Genomic DNA, 16422 nt, shown 5'->3' on the forward strand with positions numbered 1-16422 from the left:
GTTAAATATGGTTAATATAGGATTATTATTAGATATATATTTAACCTAGTAAGTTTGAAAAGTTTCAATTTACACCCTTTAGGTTTCTTAGTTTAAATTTGAGCTGAATAGTTTTAGTTTTTGAAATTTAAATAGTTGAACCAAAATGTTTTGAAAAGTTTCAAAACTTGCCCTCAAGTTTTGGAATTTAAATCTTTGATTAAAAGTTTAATTTTGAAATATATTTAAATTCTAAACCCTAATGTTTTGAAATGTTTCAAAACTTGCCCTCAAGTTTTGGAATTTAAAAGTTGATTAAAAGTTTAGTTTTGAAATGTTAAATTCTAAAACCCTAGTATTGTTTTGAAAAGTTCAAATCACACCCTTATGGTTTTATTAATTAATTAAAGTGTATAATTAAAAGAGATTCAATAAACCCACAAGTTTTGGTTTACATTTAATTAAATTAAGAGTATAACTTATTAAATTAGACCACCTAGTATTTTAAAAGTGTAAAATACACCCTACACTATATATATGTAACATTAAAAGTCTAATATTATATATATATATATATATATATATATATATATATATATATGAGTAAAGAGTCAGTCTTACCGTTAGTAGGTCTCATTCACAAAGCTGGTCTATAAGGGGTGTTTAAGGAAATTGCATATAAAATGGCGATTGAATGGTTATTCACTCTTACCCACCACACTCTTGACTAGTGGAGGGTCGTTAGCCCAACGGGTAGGATAGGACAGGAACCTTCCATTATAAGTATAATGAAGTACAAAAGTAACTAAATGCTTTTACAAATTCCCAAATCATAGTTACTTTAGGCAAAATGTGAAATTGTATGCTAATCCATGGAATTACACTTCGTACCCTTGTCAAACGTTAGTGGAGCATGTATGGTTAACCGACACACTAATTTGGGGATGACATTGGTAGCGAAGGGCGACTCGATGTTTGTTATAGATCAATGGAGCATGTGTGGCTAGCCGACACATTGATTAGGTGATAGTAGCATTGGGTGCACCACGTGATTCGTATGGTTATTCACACCTTATTTGTGATTCTCGGCATCCCAGTCACAAATAGAAGGGCATAATCGAGATTAAACATGCCATTGAAAAGTTCAATGAATCTCAAAAGATCTAGGAGTTTCAATTCATTTAAAACTTAAACTTCATTTTCGTTTTTCATGGTGGAAATTGGTAAATCGTCATTTACCTACCTTCAAATATTCTGCAACTAGATTACGACATCCCTCTTCTAGGTTGTAGAGTATTGTGTTGGATCCTAGCAATGACGTGTATGAAAAATTGATGTTTGAAGGTTTCTATTATTAGCAATAATGGATTTGATTCTTAATTATGTTATTTGTGGAAATGTCGAGAATTTACCAAATAGGGAGAGTTTCTCATCGCCCAAGTTTCAATTGGATAGAAACTTGGAATCTTACAATTTGGTTGCGTGATGAATGAGAAATTTCATATTTGGAAATTAGACTAATTCTTTGACAGAGTGTCAAGTGAAGGACTAGGAGATCGAGTATATAAGATTGGACATTGATCAAGTCCACCACAAGAGTGATAAATATATTCGTCATGATTTACTAAAGTTTAGTAAATATGATTATACTTATAAGATTAAGTGTAATTCTAAGTTGATTGAAAGAGTTTCAATGAATAGCAGAACGAATAAGAAGAATCTAGTAGACAGAAAGATAAAAGTTTCTCCATTCTAAGAAGAAGGGAGAGTAACTTTTATTATGTTTTATGATAAGTCTTAATGATTAAGAACCATATCTCAATTGATCCTCTAAGTGAGTCTTAGTGCATTTGTATGTCTAGGAAGAGGAATCGAGAATTGTGGAAATGGTTAAAATCAAGAAGTCAATCATACTTCATTCTAATATCAAGTCTTAGAGTTATACTCCAAGATTGTGAATCGAGTGACAAGTCTTAAGCATGTTTATAACACTCAACAAATGTGGAATTTGGAAAAGTTTTCTTATTCTTGCACATTTGAAATTGCTAAGTTGTGCTGTCTTGGATATGACAAAGACCAACTAGGACCAATTATGTAAAGTGTTTTGTCTTGATAAGAACTACACTAACTCTTGAATATTTTTTTTGTCTAGGAAAGTTTCTTGACAAGAGAATCTTATATGTCAAGGAGTTAGTGGGAGTTTTAATGATCTTTAAAAAAGTTTCAAGAACCAATCAAGAATAAACCTTATCGATCATCACTAGCACACGACTTGAGGTTTACAACCTATCGTGTTGACATTATTTTGTTTCTGTGCCATTCCAATTGAGTTAATTATGCATGTGAGTTCTATGAGTTCTCATTTGAATGCATAAAGACAAAGCACCTTGATCGATAGAAAGCACATTGATATGTAAGGATAAGTTGCTAAACTACTTGGAAGACATGGTGGGCACTCGTATTACCATAAGGCAAGAAATAAAGATTAAGAAAGTTCAGTCCATATGAGTTTGAATTTGTCGCAAACTTGGTTTTGACAAATTCACATGGATATGAACACATACACCATAAAATCCAAGTGACATAAGATTTCCTCCTTCATGAAAATGACTATGAGGAAACGCTTTCACTAAGAGAGATTTTAAGAAGATAACAATTGTGAAAATCGTATTCTCAAATTCGATTATGGTTACGACATCCCTTTCCATACTTCAAATTGTGAGATTTGGCAATTAATCTAAAAATTTAGGACTTAGTAACATAAGTTCTGAATTTGACTAGACACACATGTGAGCTTTCTAAGGCAAATGTGTATAAGTTTAAGAAGCTTGGATAAAGGCTTATCAAAGAATCAAGTATTAGAAATATGAACTTAAGAAATTCAATAAGCATTGTTTTCTGGAAGTTCAGTTGTTTTCTGAATACATGTCAAAGCTAATAGGACCATAAGTGTTATGTCAAAAAGGAAATAATCATCATGTTAGTCGGAGCATGATTATTATTATGGTAAGTATTGCAAGTTAGCAATATTAATTATAGAAAACAAAGATTCACTTTGCAAAGTCGCAAGGGTTGAAAAATTGTTTTGCTATAATTAAGGGAGAGAATATTATACTTCGTTTCAAAATCTAAAGTTTAGATTGAGAAATTTTAATAAATATAGTCAAAGGATACATAGTGTGTTCTCAAATTTCGGTTATGATTATGACATCCCTCTTCATAGTTCGAATTGTGAGAACGTGACACATAAAATGTTATGGCAGAAGATTGATAAAATATCATATCTTATGTAAGACATTATGAATTGTGTCCTATACGCTTCGAGTATAGGGTCGATTGCAAATGCTATAATATTTGACCATTCTAAAATTTTCCAAATGTCTAGCGCATTAAGAGGGAAAAAGGACTAGAATCGGCTTTGACTAAAATAATTAAACAACTATCAAAGGACGATCCAAAGTTCGTTGAGGATTGGTCGCTTGTGAGTAGTTGGAAGTATGGTATTGGATGGACCATATCGACATTATTATGAATAAATAAGATTCTGTTAAGAATGAGTTGTCATATGGCAAATATGGAAATGTTTCCATATTGGGAGTTGGAAATTGAAAGTCTATGTCTAGATTAGAAACTTTTATGCAAGAAGGATGTTCAAAGGAATGTACTTTGAATGTGAGACTTCACGTCTATGGAATTGTCTTGTAACAATTTTTGATAGAGTACTTTGTAATTTCATTGTCCAAGTCTTGGTGACTTTTGTGCTATGACTTTGCGAAAGGGTCGTTGCATAAAATGTTAGAATCTAACATATTCTAGTAGTGGCAAGAACCTTGTATTCTTACACTAATGTTGAGGATTAGGAATTGTGAAATGAGCATCATTGGAAAAGTTTTTCAATTGACCTATTTCACAAAGTAAGGACCATAGGAAACGTAGTGTGCATGCTTGGTGCATGGGACAGCTATCGTTGTAATTTGAGTAATAAGCTGATTTTTTGAAACAGTAAACGATGAATAATGAGTAATCAATATGGTGTTTAAACAAAAGTGTTTTTATTTACTCCCAAAAGTTGGGGCCATATATGATTAAGTATTATTGTTGTGTTTCAGTTTGCATGTTTTGACTTCCAGAATAACTGGGTTATTCGAACCTCCACAGTCGGTCATACGTTGGAAGTAGGTATGAAGGAAGACTATCATGAAGAGTCTGTAGATTGTCTGAAGAGTTTTAGACATAGCACAAGTTTGCTGAAAGGTTCATGAGTGCTTTGATAAGATTAGAGTATTGGATTAAACCCACGCTCACGAGAATCACTTCATGGATTTTATCACGAGTGATTGTGAGTCGATAATATTGTATATTTTTGAAACCGAGACGTGTGAGTTGTTATTTTCTGGTCGGTTACACATTGATGATAAGCGAACGCACCAGTAACTTGGTGTTATAAAACTTATTGTTGTGTGTGATTCGATGAGTGAATGCAACCAAGCATATGAGTCGAAGTTTATCCATTCATTTTACCCAAAGTGGGATAAAAGCGATATCTGTGGGCCCCTCGATGATTTAGTGATGACACCTAAGCGCTTGGCCAAGCCAGGACTAAGTTGATGTGTTCAATTGTAGTCTGTTGTTAGTTGTCATAAATCGGAAGTCGGGAAACAGTATAGAGAGAATGATTGAAATTCATGTCTTGTGTCTATACGATATATTGAGAATGGAGGAATATATGATCCCTTATCTAAAGGACACGCGTATCTGATAAGATCAGAGTTGACAACAGCTTATGAAAGCTACGATTGTTGATCAGGTTCTGAAGTCATACGGAAAATAGTTATTAGACTTATCCAAGTGGGAGACTGTTGGATTAGTGTCTAAGTCCATAACTATTTTGGTATGTACTTGACCCGATTATGAGCATGGTCCTTTTGGGTTGCCTTCACCATAGCAATATGTAGGATGAATTAAGGAGAGAAAGGTTTAATTATGATTTATTAATATATTATAAGAATAATATATTAAAGGAGAAATCATATTGTTTAATTAATATTGGTCAAGAATTAATTAAGAATTAATTTTGTGACTAAAAGAGATTAATTAAACTTAAGGGAATTATTGTGTAATTATAAGATAATTACATAGATAGGCTTATTGACTCCATGGAAGTGGAGTGGACGAATTCTATGGGGAAACCCATTAAAAATCGTCCAAGGCTTCTAAAGAAGTAGTCCTAGGGCTGCTTAGGGCTTCAGCAATCAAATTAGGGTTTCCTAGCTTGATAACCCTAATAGCCTAAGTATATAAGGAGACCTTAGGCTCCAAAAACGTGGCTAACACTTCCTTTAGGGTTTCCACCCGTTTTTGGTGCGTTCCCTCTCTCCCCTCTTTATCCAAGTTGCTTAGTGGTGTTTGTGACTCCATTAGAGGTGCAACACTTGAGGCACTAAGCTTTCTGAAGCCAAGGAATTGATTGTTATTGCTACATAACAATCAAGGTAAGATCTAAACCATAATTCATATGTTAATTTGATTACTAGTATGCTAGATCTAGGGTTTGTAAGTCATGGAAGTTTATTGCATGTTCAAAGTAGAAAAACTAGAACCAAGCAATTTGGGTTGCATGAACACCATATGATTGATGTTATGCTCAAAACCCATCACATCTCATCGGAGATTATTTGCAATGTTTCTGATTGGACTTTGGTGGTCTTGGGTTTAGTCAAGGAAAGGATTCTGGAGATCTTGGATGAGCGCTTCGGCGCGATCCGTGTTGAGGTTATGACTATCGTTGGAGCCCGCACTCTATCATTCCGTGAGCTGGAGGTCAATTTGGAGCACCTGGGGAAGAAGGGATCCATGTCAGGTACATGCAAGGGAGGGTTCCAGGAAGAGACCCACGACTTCGAATCAGCGATTGGGGGGGGGGGGGAGGGTCAGGGTCAGTGCAACACATGCGGGAAACTGCACGATGGAGCTTGCCATTCCAGGGGTATGGGTTGCTACAAGTGTAGCAGGATTGATCATGTCAGCCGAGATTGTCCTCAGGGGGCAAGTCTATTATGTCTTCACTGAGTCCAAGTGGGCCACGGGAGGGTCGTATGTCCGATGAGGAGGGGAGGAGTAGTAAGTGCACTTGTCCGACTATTTTGCGGATCTATGATAGTCGTGAGGGTAGGGCAGGAGCGCCAACAGAGAGGAGCTGGTCATTGCAGTGTCAGACAGGGGAGAACCCTACTCCAGCAGGTAATTTTGCGGGTATGTTATCTTTTGCTTTCTCTTCGGCTGTTATCAGTATTTATGGTGCTTGGAATTTTATATTGGTTTGGGTAAGCCTTATATTTGGTTTAATTCTCTGTTATTGTTGGGTTATATCTTATAGAATTGTTATGTGCATTTTGCATGTCATGAATCATTAGTGGGTTATTGAGGGGTTGTATCTTATTTAGCGGGTCCCAATGTGTTCATTTGTTATTATGGTTTTTGGTTGAGATCAGTTCAAGGGTATTATGTGGAATGCCTATAGTCAGGTCAGTGGGTTGGTTCTCCAGTAAGTCAGGGTTTGGTGGTGTTAGCATTTGTTATGGTAGGAGCGACAGTCGTCTGTGGAAGAAATTTGAGATCAACCATTACCATTGCTAGGAGGGGAGCGGTAGTAGGAAGATGGTGGTGTCAGTTACATGAGTTGTTTGGTCATTAGAAATCTTAGGGGAGTTTTATATTCGCATGGGTTGTAGTCGGTTAGAATTCAATGATTTTTTGAGAATGGAAGTTGGGATAAAGATTCGTCGGTTTAGGGCAAGTGTTATAGTTATAGTCACCAACATAAGAACTTAGGAATTGGCATGGTATAATGGGAGGTGATTTGGAATATCAAACTGGTTAATACTTCATGAGTATTCTTTAGGGTTTCAGGAGTTGGGTGATCATGGAGTTGTCTAGCAATGGAAGGCTAGTATTGATTAGCGCAGGTCATAGGCGATTCATGCTATATGAGGTGGATAGGTTGGGAAGTCTATTAGGATTTAAGAGATGAAAGAGCTTTGTCGAATCCAAGTAGAGGAGAATCGATCAAAATTTATGGGAGTTAGGAAGGCTGTGAAACTAGGGAAAGTTTCACATCCTGCTCAGGAGGAGAGATGACCCGAGTGGGCGTTTAGATTGAGGTTGTGTAAGTGGGAATTCAGAAAACTTCCAACCACTGGTTGGCGTCTCCTTTATTATGCATAGCAGGCTTGTGGTTCAGTCCAGGTTGAGGGCTTCAGAATTTGAAGTAAGTCTCAACATCTGACGGGATGCAGGTTTCTGCTCAGGATGCGTGGGGATGTGATGGTTAGGATATGGCAAGGTCATGGGTGGTAACCATGGTTGGTTAGAAGTGTTGTAAGACTGCGAAAGGTAGAATATCATTGGAGATGGTCATGAGTGCAAAGGGGAAATCAGTTCGTGCCTTGTGCACACCGGTCAGGATTGTCGCGGAGTGTTAATTTGTTCTAGATTGAGGACCATTGGGGTCCGAGGCGGAGTCATGCCCATGTAGCTTAGGATCCCATGGAGACTGCTGGGACAAGGTTTTGGATATTGAGTTACAGGGCTAAGTGGGTGTTCAATGTCTGGCACAGAGGGGTTTATAGGTTGGATAGCCTCGTTATTTGGACTCTTGGGAACCTGGTGGTTGGACCAGGTGCGAGACTGGTAGTCTCAGCGATGGTTTGGAAACCTTTATATCTCGGTCTAGTGAGGAGTTGTCGTGAATCGGAAGGTTTCTGGTGAAATCCAAGTGCAGATCCGTGGATATCGGGTTATGAATTGAGTATCAAGTTGGTTTTTGGGTGAGATCTCGAGTTGGGTATCACGAGTGTTTATATGCAGGATTTTCTTTTCAGTGGGATAAGAATTGGGGTATCTATATGACAAGGGCATCAACCAAAGGACTCAAGGATAAGAATGGATTCAGTTTTGATGAAGGATCAAGTCATGGTGATTGTGTCTTGGTTCGGTTCTAGCTGTGAGGGGCATCAAGATAAGTCAAGGTAATATTATTGATTTGGAACCTGGATGTGGAGTCACCTGATATTAAGAGAGTATGAATAAGTCATTTGAAGTTTGGGTTAAATAATCTCAAAGTAAAAGAGTTAACCCTGTTACGCAACTTTTGTCTGAGTCTAACCGTTGCAGGGATGAGTCTTCTACTCGAAGGATTATCTGAGCCTTCTGTCAAGTATAAGTGTTCTGCAACAATAAGTTGTATGTGATTCTTTTCTCTAGTGGGGACCTCAAGTTATCAGAAGACGAGTAGTCAGTTGGGGGATAACTGGAATATATTCATCAATTGTTCAGTATGGACGGTCTGTCAGGGAGTCAGACCATCTTGAGACTTCAAATTCTAGATTAAGTGGATGTGGTTAGGTAGTAAGGGTTATTTTTAGGAGGAGGAAGGATTCGTTCATCTTTGGGTAAGAGAGCCCTTCCAGGGTTGGTTTCGGTTGCCTTGGGTAAGCTAGGGTATGCTCAGGGTTGTGGCCATGTTGCTAAGATTGTCTGGTGTGTCGGGGATGGTAAGGAATAGTTTTGAGGACGAAATCTAATTTAAGTGGGGGAGAGTTGTAATGCCATGTTTCGAATCGATTCCTAATTCGAGGTCGTGGCCTGAAAATCGGTCATCATAAGGCTTAGGGCCTTTGAAAAGGTGAGATCTAGACCCATTTGTTTGCGAGTAATGTAATTGAAGTGATTCGGGTGTTCGGTTCGTGTTTTGGAGCCTAGGGGTAATTCAGTAAAGTGTCAGTTCGGGAGTTTGTGGAAATTAGATTTTTGTTCGGAAGGTCTTAAGGCTGGTATGAGTTGATAAAAGTGTAGGACTTATCGTTACCTTTCCGTGGATATAAGGATCGCTAGAAATAGACTTATAACGAAAAGATATAGCCTTCGAAAGTTTGGTGGTTTTAAGGTTTAGCCGGGTATGCGTGGCGTACTAGTGAAGAGAGCAGTACGCGGGGTGTACCTTGGCGTACGTTGGGCGTACTAACATGGATGGTCATGGGTGCTCTTCGGAGTACGTTGGGCGTACGTCGTACCATATGTACATTGGGCATACTCCAATCAGACCCAAACCCGATTTTAGGGTCTTGGACCCTATTTAAGTTCCTTGTCTCATAACATAACCCTAATATCTTCAGCTTCCATCCCTCTAAACTCTAAAAATCGAACCTTAGCCCCCTATTTGAGTGATTTTAGTGCTTTAAAGTGTTTTGGTGCTTGAAGAGGAAGAAGAAACTTATTGAAGAGTCATTGCTTGACTTGGAGCTTTTGGATCCAGTCTTTGTGCACCTAGATCTTACTTCTAGAGGTATAAAGTCTCAAACTTGACAAATCTTTCTTGTAGATCAAGCTAGGTGGCACTTTGTTATGATTTTGGTCCCTTTGTGGTGATTCTTGTGAGTAGAAGTTACTCCAGAACCTTTGAGCTTCATATTTGGCCTTTGATGGGGTTATAGAGTTATAAAGTTTGGATCTTGATGAGTATCAACCTTCCATGCATGATTTGGTAGTTTTTTGGTGAAGCTTGGGACTTAGGGTTTTGATTTAGGTCCCATTAAGTCATGCTAAGTCATAAAGTCAGGAACTTTTTAACTTAAGAAGTTCCTTTGAATCAGATATGGAATTTTGGACTAAGGTCTTAAGGTATTAAGAAAATTTTAAGACATTTTGGAGTGATTTTGACCTTTGGAATTCATCTTTGATGATTGGGTTTCATTAAGCCATGAAAAGGTTTAGAGCCTTTGACTTTATGGGTCAAGTAACTTATATTTAACTATTCAGAGGTTTTGGACATCTTGGCGTAAGGGATTAAGACATTTTCTAGGTTGGTTGTGGGTAGGTTCAGTACGCGGGGCGTATTGGGTCTCTTGGGCGTACGCTTAGCGTACCCATTGAGTACGTGGGGCGTACTCATTCAAATGAGATTTTGCATGTCCTAGTACCAATAACATTGGACTACGGGGACTTGATAATATATGGTCCATTAGCATGGCCTAACTGCTCTAGAGTGCCAGCCTGGCCTGCCACACTCCTGCCAGCCCTGCCTGACGTTCCCTTTCCATCCCTGCCTGATGTTCTGTTGCCAGCCCAGCCTGGCGCTCCCTTGTCAGCCGTGCTGGGGACTCTCCTACTAGCTTGTCCTGTCGCTCCCTTGCCGTACTTCCTGGTGCGCGCCCGCCGGCATTGCCTGGGGCGTGCGCGACGCCTCCGGGCGGTCTTGCCCAACTCCTTGCTAGTTGGGCCTGAACTAATTATCCACTATAAGTAGAATAGTGCCTCCCCCATGAGGGAGGACTCGTCCCCAAGTAGCTCAGTCGCCACTAAACTTTTCCCCTTGGCCCAACCGCCACACTATACTCAGGCCGGGTAGGTCAGCCGCCACCCGCCGCCGTCAACCACCATACACCACAACCAACACCAAGATGGTCCTCTCCAACTAAGGAGAACCATCTCAGATCTACCAGTTGATCTAACTTGATCGTCGGACTCTGCTCCCGGGGCACAGTCCCTGGGGCGGCTCTAACGGCCTTGTCTGTTGTGACCTCGCAGATCTTCTCCGGCGCAGAAGCACTTTCTCAGAATAGGTCGCCGAAGTCTATGTCACATCAGGCTTCAAGTTTGGGCTTTCTTTTGGGCTTGAGTGTTAATTTATTAATAGGCCATCTGAGTACAAGTGTTTTGGACTAGGAAGAATTGTTGGGCTTTAGGGTAAGGCCCATGTAAGGGGTTTGGGCACAATTTGGAAAATTGGGCCATATTTGGGCCTTGGTTGATTAATTGACCTTTAGGCCTTTCAGATTGTGACTTTAGGCCTTAGTCTTGGACCAAGATAGGTTAAGGGTAAAATGACATTTTTACCCCAATTATGGATTTATGGTTATGGATTGGAACCCAATTGCGGATTGGGTGTTGTTTTGACTCTAGTAGTTTGGGAATCTGTCAGCCAACAACTAGGGATTTTCTGTTTGATTCGGCAGTGCGAGGTGAGTCTTCTCACTATATCCATGGGTCGAAGGCACCAATGTCGGCCCATTACTTTTTATGTGGAATACTAGTTGTCTTTGTGATACTTGCATGGAAGACCATGAGGGAGCTCATGACACTTGGATATCAGATCATGAGGGGAGCCCATGGCACATGGATATCATACCATGGGGGAGCCCATGGCATTCCAGGTAAAGACCATGGGGGAGCCCATGACAACTATATGTATGTCGCATGATATTTTGTGGTTGTATGTTATATGGTATTTTGGGAAAGTTACTAAATTTTGTGTTTATGGTTTTTCAATTTATGTTTTAGGTACTTTGGTTTTTAAATGGAAGAGTTCGGGATGATTGTAGAACACACACCACATGTTTCTGCATTTTGTGAATTACTCTGATTTGATGATGTTTTGCTAAATCTTGGTTAACTTGATTTTATGGGAAATATATATATTAACAATTTATTATTCTAAAAACAAAAAAAAAATATGTCATGATTTTCGGGACATCACAGAAAAATAATCCGAAATACGTTTCAGAACGACCCATTCTGAAATATGTGGTTATTTTTCAAAAAAAGTTATAATTTTTAAAAACACCCAAAATAAGAGTTAGATTATTCAATTTCCCTTGTTATATGGCTAGATCACTAACTTGTTTAGACATTAAGAACATTAAGTAAAAGAGAAATACCACCTTAATCAATAACCTATTTTGTTTGTGTCAATTTGGTGAAAGACTTAAGGTTCAATTAGGTCAAAAGGTATAATGGTCTTTTTGCATCAACTTAACAAAAAAAATTCACGGAGGCTCGATTGACATTACAAATAAGGGAAACCACGTGTACGTAATTAATAAAAATCGAAAACTTATGCTAAAAGTTTGTTATTCGCCAAACTATCATGACCATTTCTAAAATATAGTCTTAAAATTGAACACACCAAAAGTTATATTTAAGGACTAAAGGATGATTGTGCAAAAAAAAAAAAAAAGAACCATGAGGATTGTTGGATAACAAAATGAAAAAGAAGACCGGAGTTATGACATTTTAAAAAACACATGTATCATTTGTACAACTTTGTATAATAATAAATAATAGAAAAACCTAATATTAAAGAAACAAATCAACAATCATCTTAAATCAAATAAAAGTTATATGACGCAAATTGTAATGAAACGAATTTATGTAGACAAATTTAACAAGAAAAATATTTTGGAAGAACTAGGATAAAGTGGTATGATAGTGGGACTAAAACAGTAATTTAGTCTCTTAATTATAAACAAGATTTTACAAATATTTTGGTGTTAAATTTTCTAAAATAATACTGAAATAGAACAAAATAAAATTCAATTTAGCCTATTTAATAAGTTGGGTTAAAAGTTAAATCCGAGTAACATACAATTAAATTGAATTTTATTTTATTTTATTTTATTTAGTATTTTCAAAGTCAATACAATTTATCATGGTTTTAAAAAGCGCGTCATGACGTGAGGCGCGACCTAGCCATTACGAAAATGCTCAAGGCGGGTTTGTTAAGCGTGACGTTCAAATAACGTGTCAAGATGCGCCTTATCGCGTTATGACGTGAGGTTTTTTTTTTCAAGGCATGGGTTTTTTTTTTGTTTTTTCTGATCGGCCCTTAAAATAATTTAGTTTTTAATTTATATAAAATAGTCACGTTTTGAAAGACGTCATGACTCGCCAAGGCTTACCATAACTTAACTTTGACCTTGCCGCCAATCCTATGTCTCACATTATTTAGAACCTTGTAATTTATTGATTGTCTGGGTATTATTTTTAATTGAAGACAACAACGTATTTGTATTATGAAACCAAAATGAAAACATACTTGCAAAATTTTACAAGTTGATTAAAATTAGATAACAAAAACTATTTATATATTAAATAAAATATATTCACATGTTTGTAACATCATGTTTTCTGATATTTTTGAGTCATGGACCGGAAGTCGATTGTGCAAGGTTTTGGGCATTAAGGAGACAAAGTTTAGTCATTGTGTAAAGAGTTAATGATATTTACGAGATTTTACCCTTGAAGCGTGTTTTGGGCCGAAGGGTAGAAAGAGAAAAGTCATAGGTCGGGTTCTTGCGTGAAATATTGATTTTTGTTCGAGAAGTTTTTAGTCCAAAATATTTAAATAATATTGTAGAGCTCTTTAACACCTTTCCGGAGATATAGAGAATGTCACAACAGAGTTGGAACGAAGAATTATGACCGTTTGGAGTTAGGGGGTGTTGGGGCTCAGTCGAGTACGATGGGCGTACTCTTTGAGTACGCAACACATAATAATGGAAGTGGTTGCGGGTAACTTTGAGTACGTCGGGCGTACTCATGAGTATGCAGGGCGTACTCCAGCCAGCTGGAAACCTTAATCTTTAGGGTTTTACCCCTATATAAACTCATTATGTCCCTTAAGCCTTGCATCTCATCAACCTCCATACCTCCTAAACCCTAATCTCAACCCTTAGCCGCCATTTTAGTGTTCTTGAGCTCTTGTGAAGAATCTTAGTGTTTTCTTGTGCATTTTGAAGAGATAGAAGGTTATTGAAGATTCATTGCTTGGAGTGAAGCTTATAGTGTAACAACCCAAAATTTCAAGTAAAAATTTTCATTTAAATATTAACAATCCATGTTTAATACTTAGAAATTCCCATCATAAGTTGTTTCCAAAATTCAATACATCAACATATTATTCGGAAGGATCAGAGTGTCCATAATAACTAGTGGGAAAAATGATGGAGAGTGCACGCTGCGCCATCAAGTCGGGCCCTTGCCTTTAGAGTTAGTAGTACCTGTAACATCCAACAAGACTGTAAGCACACACTTAGTGAGTTTACCAAAACACACAAAACATATAACCAAATAATGCCATGCACACATACATATAAGGTTGCCATGGACTCCCTCCATGGTCTTCAGTTGGAATGCCATTAGCTACCCGCATGGTCTTATATCCTTGAGCCATGGGCTCCTCCCATGGTCTTCACATAATTCACACATAGATCAAATATCAACCATTACATATTCCATGACTAAACATTTCATATCAATCAATGGGCCGACCTTGTTGCCTTCAACCCATGAGTGTAGTGAAAAGACTCACCTTAAATAGTGAACGATAACTAACTAGGTCCCGACTCTGAATATCAGCTCTACTCAACCCCTAAACAGAAGCAATTCCTTAAAAACAACTCAAAATGCCCTAAAACCCCTCAAAAGTCAAACTTGGTTAAAGACTAAAGTCAAAGGTCAAAGTCAATGGTCTGAGTTGACCCAACTCGCCGAGTTTCTCCATGAGTTGCACAGAACGGGAAAACTCTCATCAACTTGCCAAGTTCACTAATGAACTCACCGAGTTAGCCAGAAATCCAACAGCTTAATGCATTAAGTTGTTTCCATCGGATCTAGGAACTCCAATTCTCAGATCTCCTTCAAAATGATGTCTAGAAGGGTAAAGTTTCCAACTTTGCCCTTAAGAACCATCCAAAGTGAGTCAAACCCAAACCCTAGACTCAATAGAGTGAGTCTAGACCCATTAAGCCCTTAAACTCTCAAAACTAAGTCTCGATATGCAGATCTGATCTCCAAAGGATGGAAAATCATGTAAAGTTTCCAACTTTACATCCATGCATGCTAAGAGAAACCCTAGGCTCAATATGGGTTTAATAAAGGACATATTGCATAAATGGGACCTAAGACCTAGTAAACTTTGCAACTTTAAGCCAAATAAGGCCATAAAATAGCTAGATCTAACATGACAACCCCTAGAACACTCAACTTCTTGGAAAACTCAACCATGAGTCCAAAATTAAGATAAAACCCCAAAACAATAGATCTAAACAATAACAAAGCAAGTTCTAAACTTGATACCTCCAAATGACTGAAATGAGTGAGGAGATTCTAGATCTCGATCTTCCTTGCAAGCTATGCACCTTCAACTTCAAAGATCCTCCAAAAGTGTGTAAAATATCAACACTTAAGGGCCTCCACAAGCTCACACACTCACAAGGACGATGATATACACTTTTAGCGTTTTCTGGATAGAGGAGGCTGGTAAGGAGGCCATCCAAGAGACTTAAGGCCTATAAATAAGGTGCAACACCCTAAAAATTAGGGTTTCCTTCCCAGCCGCGAACTCGCCTAGTTGAGGCACCTCAACTCTCCGAGTTGGTTCATTAATTCCCGCGGCTAAAGTTCACTCAACACGCCGAGTTGAAGCTTTCAACTCGCCGAGTCTAACATGAAAAATCAACAATTAAGGGGAATAAATTCATACCAGAACCAAGCGTTACATAGAGATCTAGAGTTGTCACTTTTTTTTGCAAGCTATTAAAGGTAAAAAGTTCTTAGCTTGACATCTCTTTGTGTAGATCTAGTTTGGGGGTGATTCACGATTTATTTTAGTGCCTTCGGTTTGTCCTTGTGAGTAAAAGTTACTCCAAGGACTTAGTCTCTAGATCTGAACGTTTTGAGAGGTCCCAAATGCATAAAAATGTCATCTTGATGGTTGTTATCCGCCCATACATGTGTATTAGCTCATTTGATGAAGTTGTAGATCCAGGGCTTAGATTTGGGACCCATTGAGCCACGCATAAGCTCAAAGTTATCGACTTTATGGATTAATACGTGTTTTGGAACTGGCTCTGTGTAATGGACGTTTGGGCTTAAAGGTTTAAGACCTTTTTTGGATGGATTAAGAACATAGAACGTATGCGGGGGTGTACTTCAGTGTACGCAACGCGTACTGGGTCAACACCCTGTGGGTTGGTCAGGACTCAGAGTACGTTGGGCGTACTGACTGAGTATGCAGGGCGTACTCAGTTAGTGTTGACTTTTTAACCGGTTGATTTTGACCTTTGACCAAAGTTGACCTAAGGGTAATTTGGGTATTTTATCAGTGGCTTGTGATTAGGTCTGTATTGAAGGTGATCCAGTAGAGTCGACAACATTCAAGATTTATTCAGTTGTGTTCAGTTTTTGAGGTGAGTTTTCCTCACTATATTTACGGGTCGAAGGCACCAAGGCCGACCCTCTGGTTTGATAACTTGTTATATTGATCAATGTTATGTTGAGTATGCGGTAGACCTGTATGATTATATGATAGCTGACATTAGATTGGTATATCTGTAGGACTATCTATGATTACTGACTGTATGAGTATATGTTTGTTGAGTATGTTTGTTATTTGTTATATATCGATATGTTATGTTGAGGTTGAGACTACGAATTTATGTTGTCAGTCAACAGACCGAGGCAATCCAATCATAAGGTTGTGGGCCGGGGCATTTCAACTGGGAGGTTGTAGGCTAGGGGTAATCAAACCACAAGGTTGTGGACCTGTTGTGTATTGGTTTATGATAATTAATACAAAGTTAATGGATTTTTTTAAAATTTACACAA

The sequence above is a fragment of the Lactuca serriola genome, chromosome 8 (assembly GCF_051521515.1).
Source record: "Lactuca serriola cultivar US96UC23 chromosome 8, Lser_US96UC23_V15, whole genome shotgun sequence".
NCBI classification, from domain to species: Eukaryota; Viridiplantae; Streptophyta; class Magnoliopsida; order Asterales; family Asteraceae; genus Lactuca; species Lactuca serriola.